Source organism: Salmo salar, chromosome ssa28 (assembly GCF_905237065.1).
Source record: "Salmo salar chromosome ssa28, Ssal_v3.1, whole genome shotgun sequence".
Classification (NCBI taxonomy): Eukaryota; Metazoa; Chordata; class Actinopteri; order Salmoniformes; family Salmonidae; genus Salmo; species Salmo salar.
The window spans coordinates 21,876,964-21,891,178 of record NC_059469.1 but is presented as its reverse complement, the minus strand read 5'-3'; the positions used below and the strand labels follow the sequence as shown (position 1 = coordinate 21,891,178).

Below are 14,215 nucleotides of genomic sequence, written 5' to 3'. Positions count from 1 at the left end.
TCAGAGATTTATTTTTCTTTCAATTAAATAAATGGTTTGGTAATTAAATTCCTGCACCGGATTTGAGTCTAATGGCCAATGCTGACAAGTGTTAATGTATGGGGAGAGGGGTTTGAGACGAAACACGCTGTCCTCGCCTCGTTAGCCCCCCCCCCCACAAACACACACCCCAATCCCCAGCCACTCCCTCCTAAGTCCCCCTTGAATCTGCAAGCAATTTTGCCTGTGATGGCAATCACCCTCCTCTGCCAGTGAGACGTTTTCATTAATCTGCTAACCTAATGCACAGCGCTCACTCAGCAACACCAAGACACATTTCTGACCCATTTTTTTCCCTCCCCGAGACAAAAATTCTTGAAGTGAGCCGTTGTTTGAAAGCGTTTTGTGGTCTCTGGCAGTGGTGGCTGATGGAAATTTGCTGAGTTGGAGCCATGAAAAGTTGCAGCTGTCTCACTAGAGCCTGGCCACAACTGGAAGTCTCAGACCTTGGCTTCTGGTCAAACGCAGCCAGAACCGGAGTCCTTTTTTCCCCTCTCTCTCTCTCTCTCTCTCTCTCTCTCTCTCTCTCTCTCTCTCTCTCCTTTCCTCTCTCTCTCTATCCTTCCTCCCTCCTACTCTCCCTCTCCCTTTATCTTTCTCTCTCAGTCAACCCCCTTTCTCCCGCTCTCTCGCTATCCTCCTCACCCTCGCTCTCTGCTTTGTGAAAGTTGAGAATAGGTGTTGCGTCTGCTAAATGACTAAAATAAAAAAATAAAAAAATGAATAATCCTATTACCTTATCCCCAGGTCTTCATTTCCATGTGTTGGGTTAGGAGATTGTGTCCCTCCCTGATTTGGTAGAAATCAAATAAAGCGCTTCAGGCTGTGTTTACAGGACCTCCTGAGCTGCCGGCCCAAACACACACACATTTCTACCCAGAACACACTGGGTCTGCAGTCTGCACTCTGCAGAGGCACTGGAGAGGACACGAGTGGAGAGTCATTTGTCAAGAAATGTGTGTGTGCAAATGTGTGTGTGTTTGTGTGTCTGTGTGCGTGGGTGCGTACATGTGTGTGCACATGTGTGTGTGTCTGACTTCCTCTATGAGTAAGGCAGCCACTTGTCCACTGGAGGGATCTGACTAATGTAATCCTCTCCAAGCTGCAGGACTACTGCTACATACCTCTCTAATAGCAGGTTGAATATCAACAAGACAGTCATTTAGCACGTTCCCAACATCTGCTTTCTGTCCTTCCTGAAAGTGTCTAGGCCTCATTTCCACACCCAGGCCCACTCCTACACTCTCATACTGACATGTACATGGACATACTCACTCATACACTAACCCCAGGCCAGAGAGCCCCAACAAACATACACTATATACATTCACAATATACAGTCCATTTACAAACATGGTCACCCATACTTAAACATAAACAAAGACATCCGTCTCCATCTTGGCAGTAAGCCTACGGTATATTGCACCTAAAATGACAGTGTGTTAAAATAAGCTTTATTGTGTAATTTCTCATAGAGTCTCGAGCATTTGACAAAAGCTATACAGTCAGGGTCACAGTATTATGAAATGGGTCACCATATTTGCTTTATATCCTGCATGAAAAAAAGGTTATTGCTTGTTAAAAACGTGCTGTACATGTTGTGCCTGCAGCTTCACACAATCTAGTTTAAATAATAATTGTGCCAATTCAAACTCTTTGTTATTTAATATGTAATGTTTTGACTAACTCTACAAGAGTCTACATTCAATCCCTTGTATCTCTGCTCTTCATTGCCCTGGTCTGCCCTCTATGCCCTCTCCAGAATGACCTTAGGTGAAACTGTAGTCTAAGGTCGACTCGCCCCACTCAACCCGCAGGTCGTTTGATTGACACATTCCCCCCAGCCCAGAGGATGGGTGGCTGATTGAGGCCTGGCATGCCATTCTCCACTGCTGCTCCTCTATGATTGGCTCTCATCACCAGGCCATCTGAAAGACCATGCTGTCCCTCTTCTACGCTGATTTTCCAGCCTCTCTCCACTTTCCCCTCGCACGGCTCTCACAGCAGCAGCCACCGGCTCCCCGAACAGCCGAATGGAACCAATTTAGACCCCTCCAGCAAGGTGGTTTTGATGACATTTGAAATGCTCACAACGTAAACTTGGCATATAAACACCCTAGGTCAAGAGAAGTTTAGAAATGCCTTTTGTAAACACTAGAAAAAGGCTCTTTTTGACAGATGGGTTGTCAAGTATTTCAAATATCATTTAATTTGTCATTCAGTGTCCATATGAATATGTACCTGCAAAAATAAATTGGGCATGGAAAAGAAAATTCAGGCCGTACACCTTAATAACTTCTCATTAGTGAGCTTTGTAAATATGGTGGTCAAATCAAGGTGACTGTGGTCAGCACCTTTAGAGAAACACAAATACACACTGCTTTAAGGACTAATGTCAATGCTAATATGAAGCACAGAGGAAAACCCAAATGTCTGCAGTGAGCAGAAAATAAACACAAAGATGATAGGAAAAATATACTGTGTTACATCTTTTATGTTCCTGCCAAGAGGGACAGGCCGGTCATTCAGTTCACCAGGGATGTTGTGGCAGGAAAATAACAAACACGCAATAAATACTGGGATTGACATCATATGTCTGGTTCACCGTACGTATGACATGGATTTTCCAGCTTTCTAAATTGTCCATCTATTTGTTTTAGTTTGTGTACTAAATAGGTCATTAAGTGTTCATTCAACTCCACTAATGATCAGACAGTAGTATTGCATTATTTCCATGATGGTCCTCCGCTCCAACAGGAGACACTGAAAGAGAACTGGTGTGTCTAACACAGCTTGACCTTTGCCCCTCTTTCAGAACATAATGTTTGGTTTGGGCTGAAGGATGTACAGAGAGAACGAGAAATCCTCTCTGTGTTTTTGTTCCAACCTTGAGTTTTCAGAGATGACAGGTTGGTTCTTCGGCACAGTAAACGTCTCTCTTTGCAGCTCAGGCTTCTTAATTGATCCTCCATTAGAGCTTTATAGAGACCATGTCCATCTTGATTGCCTTTTATGTTCACCATTTAAAAATATCAAAGTCTTTCTTTAACTCCTTATCATGCTGCTGAGTTTTTATGTTCTCCTCAAACTGGGAGCGCCGCTCAGCCTCTTTACTGTATAATGGAGAGGATTCAGTTACATGGCCTCTGCATTTATGTGTCAGGCTGGCACCATTTTACTACCGGAAAATAGAGAAAAAATGAGAGAAATGTGGAGAACGAGAGAGAGAGAGAAAATGATAGCGACAGAGACAACCAGAGAGCGAGAGAGAACGAGAGAGAGAGAGAGAGAACGAGAGAGAGAGAGAGAGAGAGAGAGAGAGAGAGAGAGAGAGAGAAAGGATGACAAAGAAAAAACTGAAAGGTGGTGAGAAAGATATTACAGCCTACAAGTGGTACTTGTTTATTTTCCTAATAGTTATATTAGTTGAACGCCAGAGCTAATTCTAGTGTAACTCCATCCCTAATGAACCAATAAACAAACAAACCCACTCTAAAAGCCTATCCGTACTTATTAATACAAATCATTTCACAGTTAACCGCATGCAGACACCTGTGGTGTACTCAGCCTTCGAGTACCCCTCGAACAGAGACACATTAAACAGCAGCGCCGTCATAGCATGACATTTGGAGCCAAATAGGCCTACCGATCTTAAATCAAAGCACTAATAACGTAAGTATATTTTGAAACCAGACTATCACAACTCTGTGTAATCTAACATTAGATTCCTGTGCACAATATAAGACAAATGTTTTCCAACACCAGATCATACGATAACACACACTGTACTTCAGTATTCTAGCACTGACCGGGATATTCTATACTCAGATATTAGGTTCAAGACACAGACACACTATAATCCATATGGCCGAAACTCTATAGTCCAGTATTTGGTTTCTGAGAGAAACTCACTACCCCTCTACATTAAATCACTTTTACTTACACTGTACTATGCAGGCAAGTACTTAGACACACTACCAGGCCAAGACTGAGACTGAGACAAGCTGCTTCATGCTTTTGATGTAAGATATACTGTAGATGTCTAACTGATGACCAGCGGAAACCAGACATTGAATATGTTTCCCCTAATTAGATGTGAGAAAATATTCTGAAGTACATACTACATCACCTGTGTGATTATTAATGATGAATTTCATTTCAATGTTAGAAACAAATACTGTATCACTGGAGGGAGTACTAGTTGTTCTTTAATATCCCCTGCTATATATTTATCACATTTAAATCATCACATTGACATTTTTGAAAGCACACTTTTATTACATTTTGACCTCCAAACAAACATGAACTTGTGTTAAAAAGCAACATCATATCATTGAAACCGACCAGATTGAATTAAAATGTCTGCCATTACTTGCAGAGGTCGGAAATAGTCTGCGAGACAGAGTACATGTAACTTTGTGCCTATATTCAGACATGCATAACACCACCCATTTGACATGCATAACACCACCCATTTGATATGCATAACACCACCCATTTGACATGCATAACACCACCATTTGATATGCATAACACCACCCATTTGATATGCATAACACCACCCATTTGATATGCATTACACCACGCATTTGACATGCATAACACCACCCATTTGATATGCATAACACCACCTATTTGATATGCATAACACCACCCATTTGACATGCATAACACTATCCATTTAATATGCATAACACCACCCATTTCATATGCATAACACCTCCCATTTGATATGCATAACACCACCCATTTGATATGCATTACACCACCCATTTGACATGCATAACACCACCCACTTGATATGCATAACACCACCCATTTGATATGCATAACACCACCCACTTGATATGCATAACACCACCCATTTGATATGCATAACACCACCCATTTGATATGCATAACACTACCCATTTGATATACATAACACCACCCATTTGACATGCATAACACTACCCATTTGTAATAGGTCTCAGTATGCGTGTGAGTGTTGACATGTATGGGCACATGAGCTGGAGAAATTCAGTGGCCTGCAAGTTTGAGTGTTTCCAGTGTAATTAATGAGTGTGGCCTGTCTTCTTGTTTCCAGTAAGCCCTGCTATGTTCCCTACTAACAATCCTCCGTCCTCCAGCCAGGCACCTGTGGAAGCTGGCAGGCCTGTCCCAGACCCACACCCAGTCCTGGGCCCAGACCCCCAGGCCCCGGGACACCCAGAGCAGCACACCACCCCCGGACCACCGACATGCAGTGAAACAACTGGAGCCAGCACTGGAGAGGAGAGAGCAGCCCACTGTTCAGTACAGGTAGATGAGTCGTGTTGCTTCCTTCTCTTCTGGCTCATCTAACCATGGTTAGTTTTCTTCTTCAAATTCATCTTATTGTTGCAGAAAATATCTAAATGAATGTTATAGATTTTTTCCATCATTTTGGGGGAAATCAAAAATGTTATATACTATATGAAATTATGCATTATTAAATATTGTGATTAAATAGTAAATGTAGAATAAATAAATACAATTATATATTTCATTGAGTGGGTATAGCTTTCAAAGATATTATTTTATGTAAGGGTAAGATGAAAAGGTCTTCAGGAGGTCAGGTCAGATTAAAATCAGGTAATTCAAAAAGAGCAAAAGCTATGTAACACTACCCAGCTCCCAGCTTTCCTTTCTAATTTGACTTAAAATGCTGCAAGCAAACTTCACAACCAAACCTAAGTGAATAATTCAGTGAAACACCTTAAGTCTCTTTCAAACAAATTCACAAAATCAAAGTGGTACTTACAAATAATTATGCTGGTGTTTTTAAATCAGAATAAGTAGGAAAACAACAATTAACAGAGAAAGTTTTTTCCCCCATTTGTCGGTGCGCTCTGATAGGAAGGGAAGTATCTGTTTACCTAGTGATTAGGACAATTTTACTGTCGTAGAGCAGTAAATTCAAACCATTCAGCCTGCTAGATTGCCCTAGACAACATCAGGCACTCACTCCTTGTGAACACGTATAGACCCTTGTCTAGTTTTTTTCTCTTCATTTTTCCTTCAAAACTTAAATAAACATTTGCATATAATTACACAGAATTCTGTATATTTTTGTGTCCATTTCCTTGAAACAAAAAACGATTCTAAGAAGTGAGCATGTTATGGTAAACAAACCTATGACACACATAAGGTATGGCTCAGATAGAAAGACCTGAAAGGCTGTCTTATTTATTCAAAGAACATTTGCAAAAGTAAGAAGGTAAAAGAAACCTTATCCACTCTGTCGTTAAATTACTATGTTGGAGAGAGGTTCACAGTTCTGACTTGCCACGTCGTCAAAACATTATCAAAGTAAATATTATGAGTTTGAAAAGATCCTCTTATGCAAAAAGTGGTATTGTGGTTATGTCTGACTGTCTCACTCTCCACTCAGAGGTGGAATATTCAGTTATGAGCATAATCTGGAGTCCAAAACAGAGGACTGGGTGATTTTACTATGGTGTTGAATGCATTTATCTCTGCAACAGAAAAACCTCTCTTCTACTGTTTTTGCCAGTTAGTCAATGCCTCGAAATTTCAGAGTGACGCTTTGGCTCTATGCCATGAAGGCCCTGAAACACGCTACACAAGAACACATAAGTGTGTGTGCGTTTGCGTGTGCGTGTGTACCTTGAGTTCTGGACAGTGTCCCCGTTGCCAGAGAGGGATGTAAGCAATTACCAATTCTCAAAACACTACTTTACCGTAGTTAAACATATTACACGCCTCTCACCGGCACCCTTGTCCATTCCCCTCTCAATCCAGCTTGTGAAATATGGACACTCACACAGCACAAGTTATTTTACTGCAATCACAACCTGCCTGCAATTAACCAATCATCATCATCATCATAGTCATCATCATCATATACATGCAAAACCCACGCTGCACAAGAGTGCTGCACACCTAGGCCTAATTAACACCATACAATGTTAGTTTGCTTTATTTTCATGTCATTTTTCTTTAAAGGTTTGTGTATGAAGCTCACCAAATATGCAGGCAATCATACTGTACGTTATGTAGTTGGGAAAGATTTATTTTGACATTATATGGATATGGATGGAATGGGAAAATTAAGCTATGGATACAATTATTGTCTTAAACCTTACGGTAAACAAAAATCTGTTAAACCTCTCTGTTAATGTGTGTCTTTACTGAAAAGGTATTACATGGTAGTTCTGGGCCTATAGTTACCTATAGTTCTAGGCCTATAGTTACCTATAGTTCTGGCCCTACAGCTACCTATAGTTCTGGCCCTACAGCTACCTATAGTTCTGGCCCTACAGCTACCTATAGTTCTGGCCCTACAGTTACCTATAGTTCCGGCCCTACAGCTACCTATAGTTCTGGGCCTACAGCTACCTATAGTTCTGGCCCTACAGCTACCTATAGTTCTGGGCCTATAGTTACCTATAGTTCTGGGCCTACAGCTACCTATAGTTCTGGCCCTACAGCTACCTATAGTTCTGGGCCTACAGTTACCTATAGTTCTGGCCCTACAGCTACCTATAGTTCTGGCCCTACAGTTACCTATAGTTCTGGCCCTACAGCTACCTATAGTTCTGGGCCTACAGCTACCTATTGTTCTGGCCCTACAGTTACCTATAGTTCTGGGCCTATAGTTACCTATAGTTCTAGGTCAATATTTACCTATAGTTCTGGGCCTACAGTTACCTATAGTTCTAGGCCTATAGTTACCTATAGTTCTGGGCCTATAGTTACCTATAGTTCCGGCCCTACAGCTACCTATAGTTCTGGGCCTACAGTTACCTATAGTTCTGGGCCTATAGTTACCTATAGTTCTGGGCTTACAGTTACCTATAGTTCTGGGCCTACAGTTACCTATAGTTCTAGGCCTATTGTTACCTATAGTTCTGGGCCTACAGCTACCTATAGTTTTGGGCCTACAGCTACCTATAGTTCTGGGCCTATAGTTACCTATAGTTCTGGGCCTACAGTTACCTATAGTTCTGGACCTATAGTTACCTATAGTTCTGGGCCTACAGTTACCTATAGTTCTGGGCCTATAGTTACCTATAGTTCTGGCTATAGTTCTGGGCCTACAGTTACCTATAGTTCTGGGCCTACAGTTACCTATAGTTCTAGACCTATAGTTACCTATAGTTCTGGGCCTATAGTTACCTATAGTTATGGGCCTATAGTTACCTATAGTTCTGGCCCTACAGCTACCTATAGTTATGGGCCTATAGTTACCTATAGTTCTGGACCTATAGTTACCTATAGTTCTGGGCCTATAGTTACCTATAGTTATGGGCCTATAGTTACCTATAGTGCTGGGCCTATAGTTACCTATAGTTCTGGGCCTACAGTTACCTATAGTTCTGGCCCTACAGCTACCTATAGTTATGGGCCTATAGTTACCTATAGTTCTGGACCTATAGTTACCTATAGTTCTGGGCCTACAGTTACCTATAGTTCTGGACCTATAGTTACCTATAGTTCTGGGCCTATAGTTACCTATAGTTCTGGGCCTACAGTTACCTATAGTTCTGGGCCTACAGCTACCTATAGTTCTGGGCCTATAGTTACCTATAGTTATGGGCCAATAGTTACTTATGGTTCTGGGCCTAAAAAAGTTAGTGTTAGTCAAAGGTGTCCTCAGACTGTGCTCTGTGGAAAGGGACGCTAGACAGTGGTGAGCAATAATAACCTTATTTGTGCCTCACAGCCTCTTTCTCTCTGTCCAAACAATATAAAAAAAGATCAGAAAGAGACTGAAAAGATAGAAAAAGCCATATATAAAAGACTAAGAGGAGATAGAACACAGGAAACAGACAAAGCAGTGGAAGAACGCCAGATCTTCAATTTATGGACAAGAAATCCCATCAGGGTCTCATGCCATTGGATAAAGCATTCTGCTTGTCAATGAGCTATTGCAGTCATTGAATAAACTGACCTTCACTGAATAAAAGTAAACTAAACTGAATAAGAAACAGAAACTGAAATCAATTCCTGAAATCAATTCCCTTGACAAACAAAACAACCATAACATCATCTGCAAGTGTCTCTACTACTGAGGTTGGTCTTTGCTCTGTTTGGCATTTTGTGCGGTTTGGATTTTGGGTTCCTGGGGTTGGTTGAGTAACAACTGCATCCTTTATGAGAAGACAATCAGTATTGGACATCTATTAAAATGGCCTAATATTACATCAACTTCAGTGCCGCTTGCTGGGATGTATGTGACCTCAAACTCAACCTGTCCATCGTCCTGTCTCACTACCAAACCCTTTCTCTCAAATTTAGAAGTGGATCCATGCTGCAGGCTGGCACTCTCTCTCGATTCCATGCCCTCGATAGCCTTTACAAAGGGGGCTGTCTGCCCAGGATTCTCCCTGGGACCTTCAAGGGGCTCTCCCATGTCAGGACCTTCTACCTGTCCTGTGAGTCCAATAAGTGTTACGATTCGTCCCTTTCATCCAACACATTCAATGACCTGACTAATCTGGAGACATTGTCCATTGAGAACTACAGGCTTTCTGTGATGGCACCGGATGCTTTGGGAGGGATCCCTCTTTTGAAGGAACTCACAGTCTACCAATGTACACAGGAGATGTCTGATTTACTATGTAGGATAGTCAATATCAGGGAGGGAGAAATGTTTTTATTTTTTATTATTATAATTTTTTTGTTGGATAAACACTCCAAACAGCCTACCCGACTGCTCGGAGGCATCCGCATGGTCTTAAAGCTCACCGTTACCTCGTTTTGTATCACATTCCAATGATAAAACTGGGGGGGGACAAAAATGCCATTTCAAAATGTGGGGGGACATGTCCCCCCATCCCCAGTGAACGTTGCGCTCCTGGTCATTAACAAGCCTTTCACTCAGAGAAAATAGTCATTTTGAGACACCAGAGCTGTTCTTGAATTTCCTTATTTCTATCGTCTGCAAGAAGTAGACTTTTCATGACCGTGTCATATAGTAAAAGGTGCATTCAGATACTTTGAAAACATTTTGCCTGACATTGATGAATGACAGACACAGCTTCTGCAGTCTGGTATCAGTAGATTGCGTTCTTTTGATTTCGATGAGAAAAGCTTTTCCTTTGGTTCTGTTTGTGCGACAGTACACAAACTCTCAATAACAAAACTTGATTTAAGGAACCATAAACTTGGCAACTACTCACTATCTGCAGTTAGAAACTGTCAGGTGATAAAGAAGCTCACCAGTTTTGCTAGAGATAGTGACAGCATCAAGTAGGGCTACAGTAGATCCATTATTTGAAGAATCTCACTGATGTGACAGTTCTTTCAAACTTATCCCTCACTTCATTTTACTTTGTGACACTCAGAGCAGTCCTGTCCCATGGCTGAAGAGATCGTCCTTGCATGCCTGTCTCACCCCAAACAACACCTCAGAGCATTTCAGTTGCTTGAGAAATCTGGAGTGGCTAGACTTAGGAAACAATGGCTTAACCACTATTGTAGACTTAACATTTAAGGGACTGGGTAAATTGAGATTCTTAGACCTAACATTAAACATGATCTCTTACATTACAGACAATAGTTTCCTTGGCCTGGACAGCTTGGAGACCAGAATGTTACAAGAGAACCCCCTTGTACATATCACCACATCTGCATTCATCCACCTCACTTCGCTGAAGAGCATACATTTATGAGACTTTCTCCCTCCTCCCAGTGAGGTCAAGACCAGCGTGAATGTGACATTTATATTTGGTGCCTTCCCTCAAGGGCTGACCTATTTGAACATTTCCTCCATTAGATACCCCCTTACCATCATCATCGGCAGCGACAACACCCTAAAACCAGGCCTCGCCCTTCAGCTCCATGCTCAAACTATACTGCTCAAAAAAATAAAGGGAACACTTAAACAACACATCCTAGATCTGAATGAAACGTTTTTCTTTACATAGTTGAATGTGCTGACAACAAAATCACACAAAAATAATCAATGGAAATCCAATTTATCAACCCATGGAGGTCTGGATTTGGAGTCACACTCAAAATTAAAGTGGAAAACCACACTACAGGCTGATCCAACTTTGATGTAATGTCCTTAAAACAAGTCAAAATGAGGCTCTGTAGTGTGTGTGGCCTCCACGTGCCTGTATGACCTCCCTTCAACGCCTGGGCATGCTCCTGATGAGGTAGCGGATGGTCTCCTGAGGGATCTCCTCCCAGACCTGGACTAATCATCCGCCAACTCCTGGACAGTCTGTGGTGCAATGTGGCGTTGGTGGAAGGAGCGAGACATGATGTCCCAGATGTGCTCAATTGGATTCAGGTCTGGGGAACGGGCGGGCCAGTCCATAGCATGAATGCCTTCCTCTTGCAGGAACTGCTGACACACTCCAGCCACTCCAGCCAACCGCACCAGCATATGGTCTCACAAGGGGTCTGAGGATCTCATCTCGGTACCTAATGGCAGTCAGGCTACCTCTGGCGAGCACATGGAGGGCTGTGCGGCCCCCCAAAGAAATGCCACCCCACACCCTGACTGACCCACAGCCAAACCGGTCATGCTGGTGGATGTTGCAGGCAGCAGAACGTTCTCCACGGCGTCTCCAGACTCTGCCACGTCTGTCACATGCGCTCAGTGTGAACCTGCTTTCATCTGTGAAGAGCACAGGGCGAATTTGCCAATCTTGGTGTTCTCTGGCAAATGCCAAACGTCCTGCACGGTGTTGGGCTGTAAGCACAACCCCCACCTGTGGACGTCGGGCCCTCATACCACCATCATGGAGTCTGTTTCTGACCGTTTGAGCAGACACATGCACATTTGTGGCCTGCTGGAGGTAATTTTGCAGGGCTCTGGCAGTGCTTCTCCTGCTCCTCCTTGCATAAAGGCGGAGGTAGCAGTCCTGCTGCTGGGTTGTTGCCCTCCTACGGCCTCCTCCACGTCTCCTGATGTACTGGCCTGTCTCCTGGTAGCGCCTCCATGCTCTGGACACTACGCTGACAGACACAGCAAACCTTCTTGCCACAGCTCGCATTGATGTGCCATCCTGGATGAGCTGCACTACCTGAGCCACTTGTGTGGGTTGTAGACTCCGTCTCATGCTACCACTAGAGTGAAAGCACCGCCAGCATTCAAAAGTGACCAAAACATCAGCCAGGAAGCATAGGAACTGAGAAGTGGTCTGTGGTCACCACCTGCAGAACCACTCCTTTATTGGGGGTGTCTTGCTAATTGCCTATAATTTCCACCTGTTGTCTATTCCATTTGCACAACAGCATGTGAAATTTATTGTCAATCAGTGTTGCTTCCTAAGTGGACAGTTTGATTTCACAGAAGTGTGATTGACTTGGAGTTACATTGTGTTGTTTAAGTGTTCCCTTTATTTTTTTGAGCAGGGTATATCCTTCCAGGACTGCTGGAGGCCATTCTACCAGTCTGTCATCAGCCTCATGGCCAAAATGGATCAACTTCTATGTGAGCATCACTTTACCGGAAGGTACCTCACCTCCCTGGAGTACTTTGACTTCCAGTCACATGTCTCAGCAGAGTCTGTGGACATGTCTGACCTGAACATGCTTGTGCAGCTGAGGTTTCTGAAGCTGAAGGGCTTCTACACCTGCATTGCTTGCTGTTTGGGGTTTTAGGCTGGGTTTCTGTACAGCACTTTGAGATATCAGCTGATGTAAGAAGGGCTATATAAATACATTTGATTTGATTTGATTTGGAAGGGAGTGGATTCATTATGCAACCAGGGCTGGCCACCATGTTCCACAACCTGACCTGTCTGGAGAATCTGATCTCCTGCAGAATCCTAACTCTGGAGGAGGAGCTGAGTAGGCAGCTAATGGTGGAATCTCTAGAAGAGTTCAGTGTGATAGAGAGCTTCCCTAGACTCTGCAGCCTGGGGTCCCAGCTATTCTACCTTCACTGCAGCTGTGACAACTCCTGGCTGGTCCCCTGGATCCAAGGACAGAGACATGTCTAGGTCACCTTATATCACCTTGGGGAGGCAGAGCTAACATGCAAGAACAAAAATGTTATCCAAAACTTGAATAGATACTCAGAGGCTGGACGTGGGCTATGTCCTGTTCCTCTGCACCTCCCTGGGCCTGTTCCTCTTCATGCTAGTGGTCCTGCTCCATCCGCTGGCCAGGGACTACCTGCTGACCCTCGGCCACATCACCCACGGCTGGGTGATGTTTGCTCCTAGGTAAGATTCCTCATCCCCTGAAAGTAATTCATTAATTCATTTCATTTTATTAGGTATTCTTATATAGGTTATAAATAAAGATACACAACCACAGACACACAAATGTGTATAACAAACTATTTATCACAGGCTAATTTTTCATATTAGTAAAGAGGTCAAATTTTATTTAAATACCTACATTGGTAAAATATTCAAGATTATCGGCCCAAATTATAACGCTACCTCTTGTGAATATCAAAAAAGTTGAATATGGACCTGGAGTCAACAACCCATAATATGCATGAATTTGTTTGGTTAGTTACAGCTTATCATTGGCATCATTGAGTGCAAAATAATGATATTGGTAGTTCACTGACAAAATGGTAATCTTCTGTTGCCACAGGGTGGGGGAGAGGACCAACTAGACGTGTGACACAGGAGCACAGCTTGAACCTTGGCATGTTGTACTGTATAACGCCTCCAGTATTTACCATGTAGAGGGGAATCCGCCACATGCTTGGAATACCTGCCCCAGGGTGGACAGGAAGCAGCTTCCTCAGCAGAGTGGGTGTCCATCTATATGATCCCCACTATGGATTCCATCCCACTGCTGCCACCAATGGACAGGGTCAAATTCTTCTTTACAGTAACACAGGGGAATGTGTGTATTGCTGGCCATGGTGGCAGAAGCCCCTACAGCCCAGCGGTCTGCCAACTGACACTAGGATAGAATGGATACATGAGAGAGGAAGGCTCAGTGTGCCTTTCAGAGGTGCAAATTTCACTTGGGACATGTCCCCGTCCCGCCCCCCATCCCCCCGTCCCCCCACACACACATTCCGAAATTGTATTTTTGTCCCCCACCAGTTTTATCATTGGAATGTGATGCAAAACGAGGCAATGGTGTGCTTTAGGACCATGAGGACGCCTCCGAGTGGACGGGTAGGGGAAGGCTGTTTGGAATGTTTATTTGACTGGATTTAAAAAAATAATAATAATATGTCCCCCCCACTTCTAAATCCAAAGTT

General features: G+C 43.2%; 1 long non-coding RNA gene and 1 pseudogene across 1 annotated transcript in view; one reads left to right on the top strand and one right to left on the bottom strand.

Moving 5' to 3' along the window:
* LOC106589719 (uncharacterized) overlaps positions 1-966 on the bottom strand; it is a 90,568-nt gene extending 89,602 nt beyond the window's left edge. The window contains exon 1 of the long non-coding RNA XR_001324895.2: positions 776-966. This is a non-coding gene — a long non-coding RNA (uncharacterized lncRNA). The remainder of the gene's footprint in view (positions 1-775) is intronic.
* A 1,975-nt stretch (positions 967-2,941) lies between these two features.
* On the top strand, positions 2,942-10,392 carry LOC106589703 (uncharacterized; annotated as a pseudogene).
* The last annotated feature ends 3,823 nt before the right edge of the window (positions 10,393-14,215 follow it).